The following is a 10,972-nucleotide window of genomic DNA, read 5'->3' as shown; positions in this document are numbered from 1 at the left end:
GGTATATATAATACTTTTGACCCCATATAAGTAGTGCCTCCAAGTCTTTAATGCAAAAACAACCGAGCCTAATTCCAAATCATGCATCATATAATTTTGCTCGTGAATTTTCAATTGTCTAGACGCATAAGCAATCACCTTCGTCCGTTGCATTAATACACAACCGAGACCTTGCTTTGATGCGTCACAATAAATCACAAAATCATCATTCCCTTCATGCAATGACAATATAGGTGCCGTAGTTAGCTTTTTCGTCAATAATTGAAACGCCTTCTCTTGTTCATCCTTCCATTCAAATTTCTTCCCTTTATGCGTTAATGCCGTCAAGGGTTTTGCTATTTTGGAGAAATCTTGGATGAATCTTCTGTAGTAACCAGCCAATCCTAAAAATTGACGTATATGCTTCGGAGTTTTTGGGGTTTCCCACTTTTCAACAGTTTCGATCTTTGCCGGGTCCACCTGGATACCTTCTTTGTTCACTATGTGACCAAGGAATTGAACTTCTTCCAACTAAAATGCACACTTTGAAAACTTAGCGTACAGTTTTTCTTTCCTCAATACTTCTAGCACTTTTCTCAAATGTTCTTCGTGCTATTGATCATTCTTTGAGTAAATAAGTATGTCATCGATGAAAACAATGACAAACTTGTCAAGATATGGCCCACACACTCGGTTCATAAGGTCCATGAACACAGCTGGTGCGTTAGTTAATCCAAACGGCATAACCATAAACTCGTAATGACCATAACGCGTCCTAAAAGCAGTTTTTGGAATATCATCCTCCTTTACTCGCATTTGATGATATCCAGAACGTAAATCGATCTTCGAATAAATCGACGAGCCTTGTAGTTGATCAAATAAGTCGTCAATTCTCGGCAGTGGATAACGGTTTTTGATGGTAAGTTTGTTCAACTCTCTGTAGTCAATACACAACCTAAATGTACCATCCTTCTTCTTGACAAACAAAACAGGAGCTCCTCATGGTGATGTGCTTGGTCGAATGAAACCACGCTCTAAAATTTCTTGTAATTGGCTTTGCAGTTCTTTCATCTCGCTGGGTGCGAGTCTGTAAGGAGCACGAGCTATTAGTGCAGCTCCTGGTACAAGATCTATTTGAAATTCAACGGATCGATGTGGGGGTAATCCCGGTAATTCTTTCGGAAATACATCGGGAAATTCTTTTGTGACGGGAACATCATTGATACTCTTTTCTTCAGTTTGTACTTTCTCGACATGTGCTAGAACAGCATAGCAACCTTTTCTTATTAGTTTTTGTGCCTTCAAATTACTAATAAGATGTAGCTTTGTGTTGCCCTTTTCTCCGTACACCATTAAGGGTTTTCCTTTTTCTCGTATAATGCGAATTGCATTTTTGTAACAAACGATCTCTGCTTTCACTTCTTTCAACCAGTCCATACCGATTATCACATCAAAACTACCTAACTCTACTGGTATCAAGTCAATCTTAAATGTTTCGCTAACCAGTTTAATTTCTCGATTCCGACATATATTATCTGCTGAAATTAATTTACCGTTTGCTAATTCGAGTAAAAATTTACTATCCAACAGCGTCAATGGACAACTTAATTTAGCACAAAAATCTCTACTCATATAGCTTCTATCCGCACCCGAATCAAATAAAACGTAAGCAGATTTATTGTCAATAAGAAACGTACCTGTAACAAGCTCCGGGTCTTCCTGTGCCTCTGCCGTATTAATATTGAAAACTCTTCCGCGGCCTTGTCCATTCGTGTTCTCCTGGTTCGGGCAATTTCTAATAATGTGGCCCGGTTTTCCACATTTATAACAAACTACATTGGCATAACTTGCTCCGACACTACTTGCTCCGCCATTACTCGTTCCGACACCATTTGTTCCTTTCGTTCTGTTAACCCCTGGTCCGTAGACCTCACACTTCACCGTGCTATGACCATTTCTTTTACACTTGTTACAAAATTTGGTGCAGAACCCCGAGTGATACTTTTCACACCTTTGGCATAGCTGCTTCTGATTGTTGTTGTTGTTGCGATTGTTATTGTTGTTGGGATGATTGTTGTAGTTGTTGTTGTTGTTGTTGTTGTTGTTGTTGTTGTTGTTGTTGTTGTTGTTGTTGTTGTTGTTGTTGGGCCGTTTGTTGTAGTTGCGATTGATGTTGCGATTGTTGGGATAATTGTTGCGATTATTATTGTAATTGCTGTTGTTGTTGTTGTATTGGTGATTCTTATCACCGTTTTCCTCCCACTTTCTTTTGACTTGCTTCACATTGGCCTCTTCAGCCGTCTGTTCTTTAATTCTTTCCTCAATCTGGTTCACTAGTTTGTGAGCCATTCTACATGCCTGTTGTATGGAGGCGGGCTCGTGTGAACTTATATCTTCTTGGATTCTTTCCGGTAATCCTTTCACAAACGCGTCGATCTTCTCTTCCTCATCTTCGAACGCTCCCGGACACAATATGCACAATTCTGTGAATCGTCTTTCGTACGTGGTAATATCAAATCCTTGGGTTCGTAACCCTCTAAGTTCTGTCTTGAGCTTATTGACCTCGGTTCTGGGACGGTACTTCTCGTTCATCAAGTGCTTGAATGCTGACCACGGTAGTGCGTGCGCATCATCTTGTCCCACTTGCTCTAGATAGGTATTCCACCATGTTAACGCAGAACCTGTGAAGGTATGCGTAGAGTACTTCACTTTGTCCTCTTCAGTACACTTACTTATGGCAAACACCGATTCGACCTTCTCGGTCCACCATTTCAATCCGATCGGTCCTTCGGTTCCATCAAATTCCAAAGGTTTGCAGGCAGTGAATTCTTTGTAGGTGCATCCTACACGATTTCCTGTACTGCTAGATCCAAGGTTATTGTTGGTATGTAGCGCAGCCTGTACTGCGGCTATGTTTGAAGCTAGAAAAGTACGGAATTTCTCTTCATTCATATTCACGGTGTGTCGAGTAGTCGGTGCCATTTCCTTCAAAATAGTTAAATGGAACAAGTTAATCATACAGAATATTAAGAGTAGTTAATAGTATTTCGTAGCATAATATGAACTCATTTATAAAAGCTTTTTCTTCATATTAGCGTTTTATAAGTTTAAATTCGGGTAGTACCTACCCGTTAAGTTCATACTTAGTAGCTAATATACAATTCAACTACTACAATTCTATATGAAAAACTGATTATAATAATATTTCGCGTTCAAACTTTTATACAATATTTTACAAACTTACAATACCGCTTATTTTACATAAAGCATGAAATATAGCACACAATAACTTTGATACAAGATAGTTGTGAAGATAATTCTAGCTAGTACACAAGTCGTTCAGCAAAGGCAATAAAGACACGTAATTCATACGTCCAGAAACAAGTCATGCATTCTGGTTTTACTAGGACTACTTCCCATCCTTGGTCTTGTGGAACATAACCGTTATGGCCGTTGATAAGACAGCGTGTTGTAACGTCGTCAAAGGGACGAGGGTTACGTAATGACCAACAGTCTCGTAATAACCTAAAAATCTCATTTCTTACCCCAATTACCGACTCCGTCACTTGTGGGAACGTTTTGTTTAATAGCTGTAGCCCGATGTTCTTTTTCTCACTTTGGTGAGAAGCGAACATTACTAACCCGTAAGCATAGCATGCTTCTTTATGTTGCATGTTAGCCGCTTTTTCTAAATTATGAAGTCCTATATTCGGATACATTGAGTCAAAATAATTTCGTAACCCGTTGCGTAAAATAGCATTTGGGTTCCTCGCAATATATGCGTCAAAGTAAACACATCGTAACTTATGGGTTTCTCAATGTAATATCCCCCATCTTTCAAACGAAAGTCTTTTATAAACCAAGACATTCTTGGAACGTTCTTCTAATATCTTACAAACTGATCTCGCCTTAAATAGTTGTGCCGAGGAATTCTGACCGACTCTAGACAAGATTTCATCAATCATGTCTCCTGGTAGGTCTCTTAAAATATTGGGTTATCTATCCATTTTGTGTTTTTAAACTGTAAAATAGACAAGAGTTAGATTCATAAAAAATACTTATTAATACAAGCAATTTTTACATATATCATAAAGCATAAGCACACTATATTACATATATTACACCACACGAATACAACTATCTTATTCCGACTCGCTCGTTTCTTCTTCTTCGGTTTTGGTTCGTTTTGCCAAGTTTCTAGGGATATATGATGTTCCCCTAATACTAGCTGTCGTTTTCCACAACGGTTTAGAAAAACCTGGTGGTTTAGAGGTTCCCGGGTCATTGTTACAACTTAAGGACTTCGGGGGTTGACGATACATATAAAGTTCATCGGGGTGGGAATTAGATTTCTCTATTTTTATGCCCTTTCCCTTATTATTTTCTTTTGCTTTTTTAAATTCAGTTGGGGTAATTTCTATAACATCATCGGAATTCTCGTCGGAATCCGATTCATCAGAGAATTGATAATCCTCCCAATATTTTGCTTCCTTGGCGGAAACACCATTGACCATAATTAACCTTGGTCAGTTGGTTGAGGATTTTCTTTTACTTAACCGTTTTATTATTTCCCCCACCGGTTCTATTTCCTCCTCCGGTTCCTCCTCTTCCGGTTCTGATTCTTCTTCCGATTCTGATTCTTCTTCCGGTTCCTCTTCGGGAACTTGTAAATCAGTCCAATATATATTCGACTCTTCGTTATTATTAGGTGAGTCAATGGGATTTGTGCTAGAGGTAGACATCTATCACACAATATCAAACATGTTAAGAGATTAATATATCACATAATATATACATGTTAATAATATATAGTTTCCAACAAAAATGTTAAGCAATCATTTTTAAATAAAACATGGTCAAAGTCCAGACTCACTAATGCATCCTAACAAACTCGATAAGACACACTAATGCAAATTTTCTGGTTCTCTAAGACCAACGCTCTGATACCAACTGAAATGTCCCGTTCTTATTGATTAAAAATGTTCCATATTAATTGATTTTGTTGCGAGGTTTTGACCTCTATATGAGACGTTTTTCAAAGACTGCATTCATTTTTAAAACAAACCATAACCTTTATTTCATAGATAAAGGTTTAAAAAGTTTTATGTAGATTATCAAATAATGATAATCTAAAATATCCTGTTTACACACGACCATTACATAATGGTTTACAATACAAATATGTTACATCGAAATCAGTTTCTTGAATGCAGTTTTTACACAATATCATACAAACATGGACTCCAAATCTTGTCCTTATTTTAGTATGCAACAGCGGAAGCTCTTAGTATTCACCTGAGAATAAACATGCTTTAAACGTCAACAAAAATATTGGTGAGTTATAAGTTTAACCTATATATATCAAATCGTAACAATAGACCACAAGATTTCATATTTCAATACACATCCCATACATAGAGATAAAAATCATTCATATGGTGAACAACTGGTAACCGACATTAACAAGATGCATATATAAGAATATCCCCATCATTCCGGGACACCCTTCGAATATGATATAAATTTCGAAGTACTAAAGCATCCGGTACTTTGGATGGGGTTTGTTAGGCCCAATAGATCTATCTTTAGGATTCGCGTCAATTAGGGTGTCTGTTCCCTAATTCTTAGATTACCAAACTTAATAAAAAGGGGCATATTCGATTTCGATAATTCAACCATAGAATGTAGTTTCACGTACTTGTGTCTATTTTGTAAATCATTTATAAAACCTGCATGTATTCTCATCCCAAAAATATTAGATTTTAAAAGTGGGACTATAACTCACTTTCACAGATTTTTACTTCGTCGGGAAGTAAGACTTGGCCACTGGTTGATTCACGAACCAATAACAATATATACATATATATCAAAGTATGTTCAAAATATATTTACAACACTTTTAATATATTTTGATGTTTTAAGTTTATTAAGTCAGCTGTCCTCGTTAGTAACCTACAACTAGTTGTCCACAGTTAGATGTACAGAAATAAATCGATAAATATTATCTTGAATCAATCCACGACCCAGTGTATACGTATCTCAGTATTGATCACAACTCAAACTATATATATTTTGGAATCAACCTCAACCCTCTATAGCTAACTCCAACATTCACATATAGAGTGTCTATGGTTGTTCCGAAATATATATAGATATGTCGACATGATAGGTCGAAACATTGTATACGTGTCTATGGTATCTCAAGATTACATAATATACAATACAAGTTGATTAAGTTATGGTTGGAATAGATTTGTTACCAATTTTCACGTAGCTAAAATGAGAAAAATTATCCAATCTTGTTTTACCCATAACTTCTTCATTTTAAATCCGTTTTGAGTGAATCAAATTGCTATGGTTTCATATTGAACTCTATTTTATGAATCAAAGTAGAAAAAGTATAGGTTTATAGTCGGAAAAATAAGTTACAAGTCGTTTTTGTAAAGGTGGTCATTTCAGTCGAAAGAACGACGTCTAGATGACCATTTTAGAAAACATACTTCCACTTTGAGTTTAACCATAATTTTTGGATATAGTTTCATGTTCATAATAAAAATCATTTTCTCAGAATAACAAATTTTAAATCAAAGTTTATCATAGTTTTTAATTAACTAACCCAAAACAGCCCGCGGTGTTACTACGACGGCGTAAATCCGGTTTTACGGTGTTTTTCGTGTTTCCAGGTTTTAAATCATTAAGTTAGCATATCATATAGATATAGAACACGTGTTTAGTTGATTTTAAAAGTCAAGTTCGAAGGATTAACTTTTATTTGCGAACAAGTTTAGAATTAACTAAACTATGTTCTAGTGATTACAAGTTAAAACCTTCGAATAAGATAGCTTTATATGTATGAATCGAATGATGTTATGAACATCATTACTACCTCAAGTTCCTTGGATAAACCTACTGGAAATGAGAAAAATAGATCTAGCTTCAAAGGATCCTTGGATGGCTTGAAAGTTCTTGAAGCAGAATCATGACACGAAAACAATTTCAAGTAAGATTTCCACTCGAAATAAGATTGTTATAGTTATAGAAATTGAATTAAAGTTTGAATATGATTATTACCTTGTATTAGAAAGATAACCTACTGTAAGTAACAAAGGTTTCTTGATCTTGGATGATTACTTGGAATGGATTTAGAAAACTTGGAAGTAAACTTGCAATCATGGAAGTATTCTTGATTTTATGAAACTAGAACTTTTAGAATTTTTGAAGAACACTTAGAACTTGAAGATAGAACTTGAGAGAGATCAATTAGATGAAGAAAATTGAAGAATGAAAGTGTTTGTAGGTGTTTTTGGTCATTAGTGTATGGATTAGATATAAAGGATATGTAATTTTGTTTTCATGTAAATAAGTCATGAATGATTACTCATATTTTTGTAATTTTATGAGATATTTCATGCTAGTTGCCAAATGATGGTTCCCACATGTGTTAAGTGACTCACATGGGCTGCTAAGAGCTGATCATTGGAGTGTATATACCAATAGTACATACATCTAAAAGCTGTGTATTGTACGAGTACGAATACGGGTGCATACGAGTAGAATTGTTGATGAAACTGAACGAGGATGTAATTGTAAGCATTTTTGTTAAGTAGAAGTATTTTGATAAGTGTCTTGAAGTCTTTCAAAAGTGTATGAATACATATTAAAACACTACATGTATATACATTTTAGCTGAGTCGTTAAGTCATCGTTAGTCGTTACATGTAAATGTTGTTTTGAAACCTTTAGGTTAACGATCTTGTTGAATGTTGTTAACCCATTGTTTATTATAACAAATGAGATGTTAAATTGTTATATTATCATGATATTATGATATATAATATATCTTAGTATGATGTATATACAGTTAAATGTCGTTACAACGATAATCGTTACATATATGTCTCTTTTCGAAATCATTAAGTTAGTAGTCTTATTTTTACATATGTATTTCATTGTTAATACACTTAATAATATATTTACTTATCATTTAACATAATTAACCAAGTGTATCAATATCTTAATATGATTCATATGTACCTAGTAAGACGTTGTTATAACGATAATCGTTATATATATCGTTTTCGAGCTTCTTAAATTAATAGTCTCATTTTTATGTATATAAATCATTGTTAAAATACCTAATGAGATACATACTTATAATAAAATTATGTTAACTATATATATAACCATATATATGTCATCGTATAGTTTTTACAAGTTTTAACGTTCGTGAATCACCGGTCAACTTGGGTGGTCAATTATCTATATGAAACCTATTTCAATTAATCAAGTCTTAACAAGTTTGATTGCTTAACATGTTGGAAACACTTAATCATGTAAATAACAATTTCATTTAATATATATATAAACATGGAAAAGTTCGGGTCACTACAGTACCTACCCGTTAAATAAATTTCGTCTCGAAATTTTAAGCAGTTGGAGGTGTTGACGTATCTTCTGGAAATAAATGTGGGTATTTATTCTTCATCTGATCTTCACACTCCCAGGTGAACTCGGGTCCTCTATGAGCATTCCATCGAACCTTAACAATTGGTATCTTGTTTTATTTAAGTCTCTTAACCTCACGATCCATTATTTCGATGGGTTCTTCAATGAATTGAAGTTTTTCATTAATTTGGATTTCGTCCAACAGAATAGTGAGATCTTCTTTAGCAAAACATTTCTTCAAATTTGAGACGTGGAAAGTGTTATGTACAGCCGCGAGTTGTTGAGGTAGCTCCAGTTGGTAAGCTACTGGTCCGACACGATCTATAATCTTGAATGGTCCAATGTACCTTGGATTTAGTTTTCCCCGTTTACCAAATCGAACAACGCCTTTCCAAGGTGAAACCTTAAGCATGACCATTTCTCCAATTTCAAACTCTATATCTTTTCTTTTAATGTCCGCGTAGCTCTTTTGTCGACTCTGGGCGGTTTTCAATCTTTGTTGAATTTGGATGATTTTCTCGGTAGTTTCTTGTATTATCTCTGGACCCGTAATCTGTCTATCCCCCACTTCACTCCAACAAATTGGAGACCTGCACTTTCTACCATAAAGTGCTTCAAACGGTGCCATCTCAATGCTTGAATGGTAGCTGTTATAAGGTAGTTTCCATTTATTTTATTATTATTATTATTACTATTATTATTATTATTATTATCATTAAGTATTATAATTATTATTATAAGTATCATAATTATTATTATTATTATTATTATTATTATTATTATTATTATTATTATTATTATAAGTATTACTTATGATATTATTAATTTTATAACTTTAATATTATTATCATTATGATGAATATCTTTATTATTATTATTATTATGAAAATAATACAAATTATTATTATTTTCATAAATATTAGCATTAGTATCTTTTTATAAATAATAGAATTGTTATTTATAACATAAGTATTATTATTCATATTATCACGAGTATTATTATTATGTAATTACTAAAATCAGTATCATAACTATCATTAACAGTAAAAATTAATATTATTACAAGTATTATTAATAATATCATTATTTTTATCACTAATAGAATTATTAACATTCTTATCATTAATATTAAGAATTATCATTATCATTTTTGTTATTAGTATTATCACTATTAATAAAGTTATTATTATTATTATTATTATTATTATTATTATTATTATTATTATTATTATTAGTAAATCATTACTATCAAAACTATCTTTTTTATTGAAAACAACATTTTTAGTAAAATTATCATTTTTATTAAAGTTATCATTTTTATTCGTATCATTTTTATTAACAATACTTTATCAAATAAATACTTATATATAACATAAATATAAAAGTATATATATATATATTTATAGAAATATATAACAATCGAAATAATATATATAAACTTGTTCGGTTACGAGTATATGTATTAATATATATAATTGATATAGGTTCGTGAATCCGAGGACAACTCTGCACTTGTTCAGTGCCATCATACACATATTTACTACGAAATACGAAATACAGTGTCGTGAGTTTTCATAGTTCCCTTTTTATATATATATTTTTGGGCTGAGAATACATGCAATGTTTTATATCTGTTTTACAAAATAGATACAAGTACTTAACTTAATTCTACGTGGGTTAGAATCACAAATATTCCCCTAGCTTGGTAACGTAATCTATTAGTCTCTGTACCGTAGTCGCGAATCCTATTGATAGATCTATCGGGTTTGACAACCCCATCCGGGCTAGTCGCACAGCAGTCAACGGATGTTTAGTACTTCGAGGGTATTTTTTTTGCACTTGATTCGGTGCTTTATAGACATTAGGGGTATTAATTATTATATTATTATCATTAAGGCTGTTACCAGGTGCCCATGGTTGTAGAATCTTTTTATTACGCTGCGGTGTAAGAATATTTATGGAAACTAAAATCCTGTGATCTATTACTATTATCAAAATCATTAATTATGACAAACCTATGAACTCACTCAACCTCGTGTTGGCTTTTTAAGCATGTTTATTCTCAGGTACTTTTTGCTTCCGCTGTAAAACTTTACTGTTACATAGAAGTCAAGCCAAGCACTGGAACCAGAGTTAACATCGCCATTAATGGATTTTGACGGGTTGTTAAAGTTGGTATCAGAGCGTTGGTCTTAGCGAACCAGAATTTGCATTAGTGTGTCTAACCGGTAGTTGTTAGGATGCATTTGTGAGTCTGGACTTTGACCGTACATTTTTATTTTAAATTTTACTTATTATTTCTTGCCGAAAAATTTCAAAAGTCAATTCTCTATATGATTGAATGGTTTCGACTAGATAAGCAAACTTGTTATTATGAGTCTCAAAATTTTGAAAGGTTTTATGAAGTCATTTTATATTACTAAATTATATTCTAATATTCCTATATTATCTATTAAATAAAGAGGTGTGACTATGTGTTTGTACGTTCCTACGTATAACGTTTTTATTCGATGAATCGTCTCGGTTTCCAAACCAACGATTAGACTTT

This window comes from Rutidosis leptorrhynchoides, chromosome 3 (assembly GCF_046630445.1).
Source record: "Rutidosis leptorrhynchoides isolate AG116_Rl617_1_P2 chromosome 3, CSIRO_AGI_Rlap_v1, whole genome shotgun sequence".
In the NCBI taxonomy this organism is placed as follows: domain Eukaryota; kingdom Viridiplantae; phylum Streptophyta; class Magnoliopsida; order Asterales; family Asteraceae; genus Rutidosis; species Rutidosis leptorrhynchoides.
Note: the sequence above shows the minus strand (reverse complement) of the source record.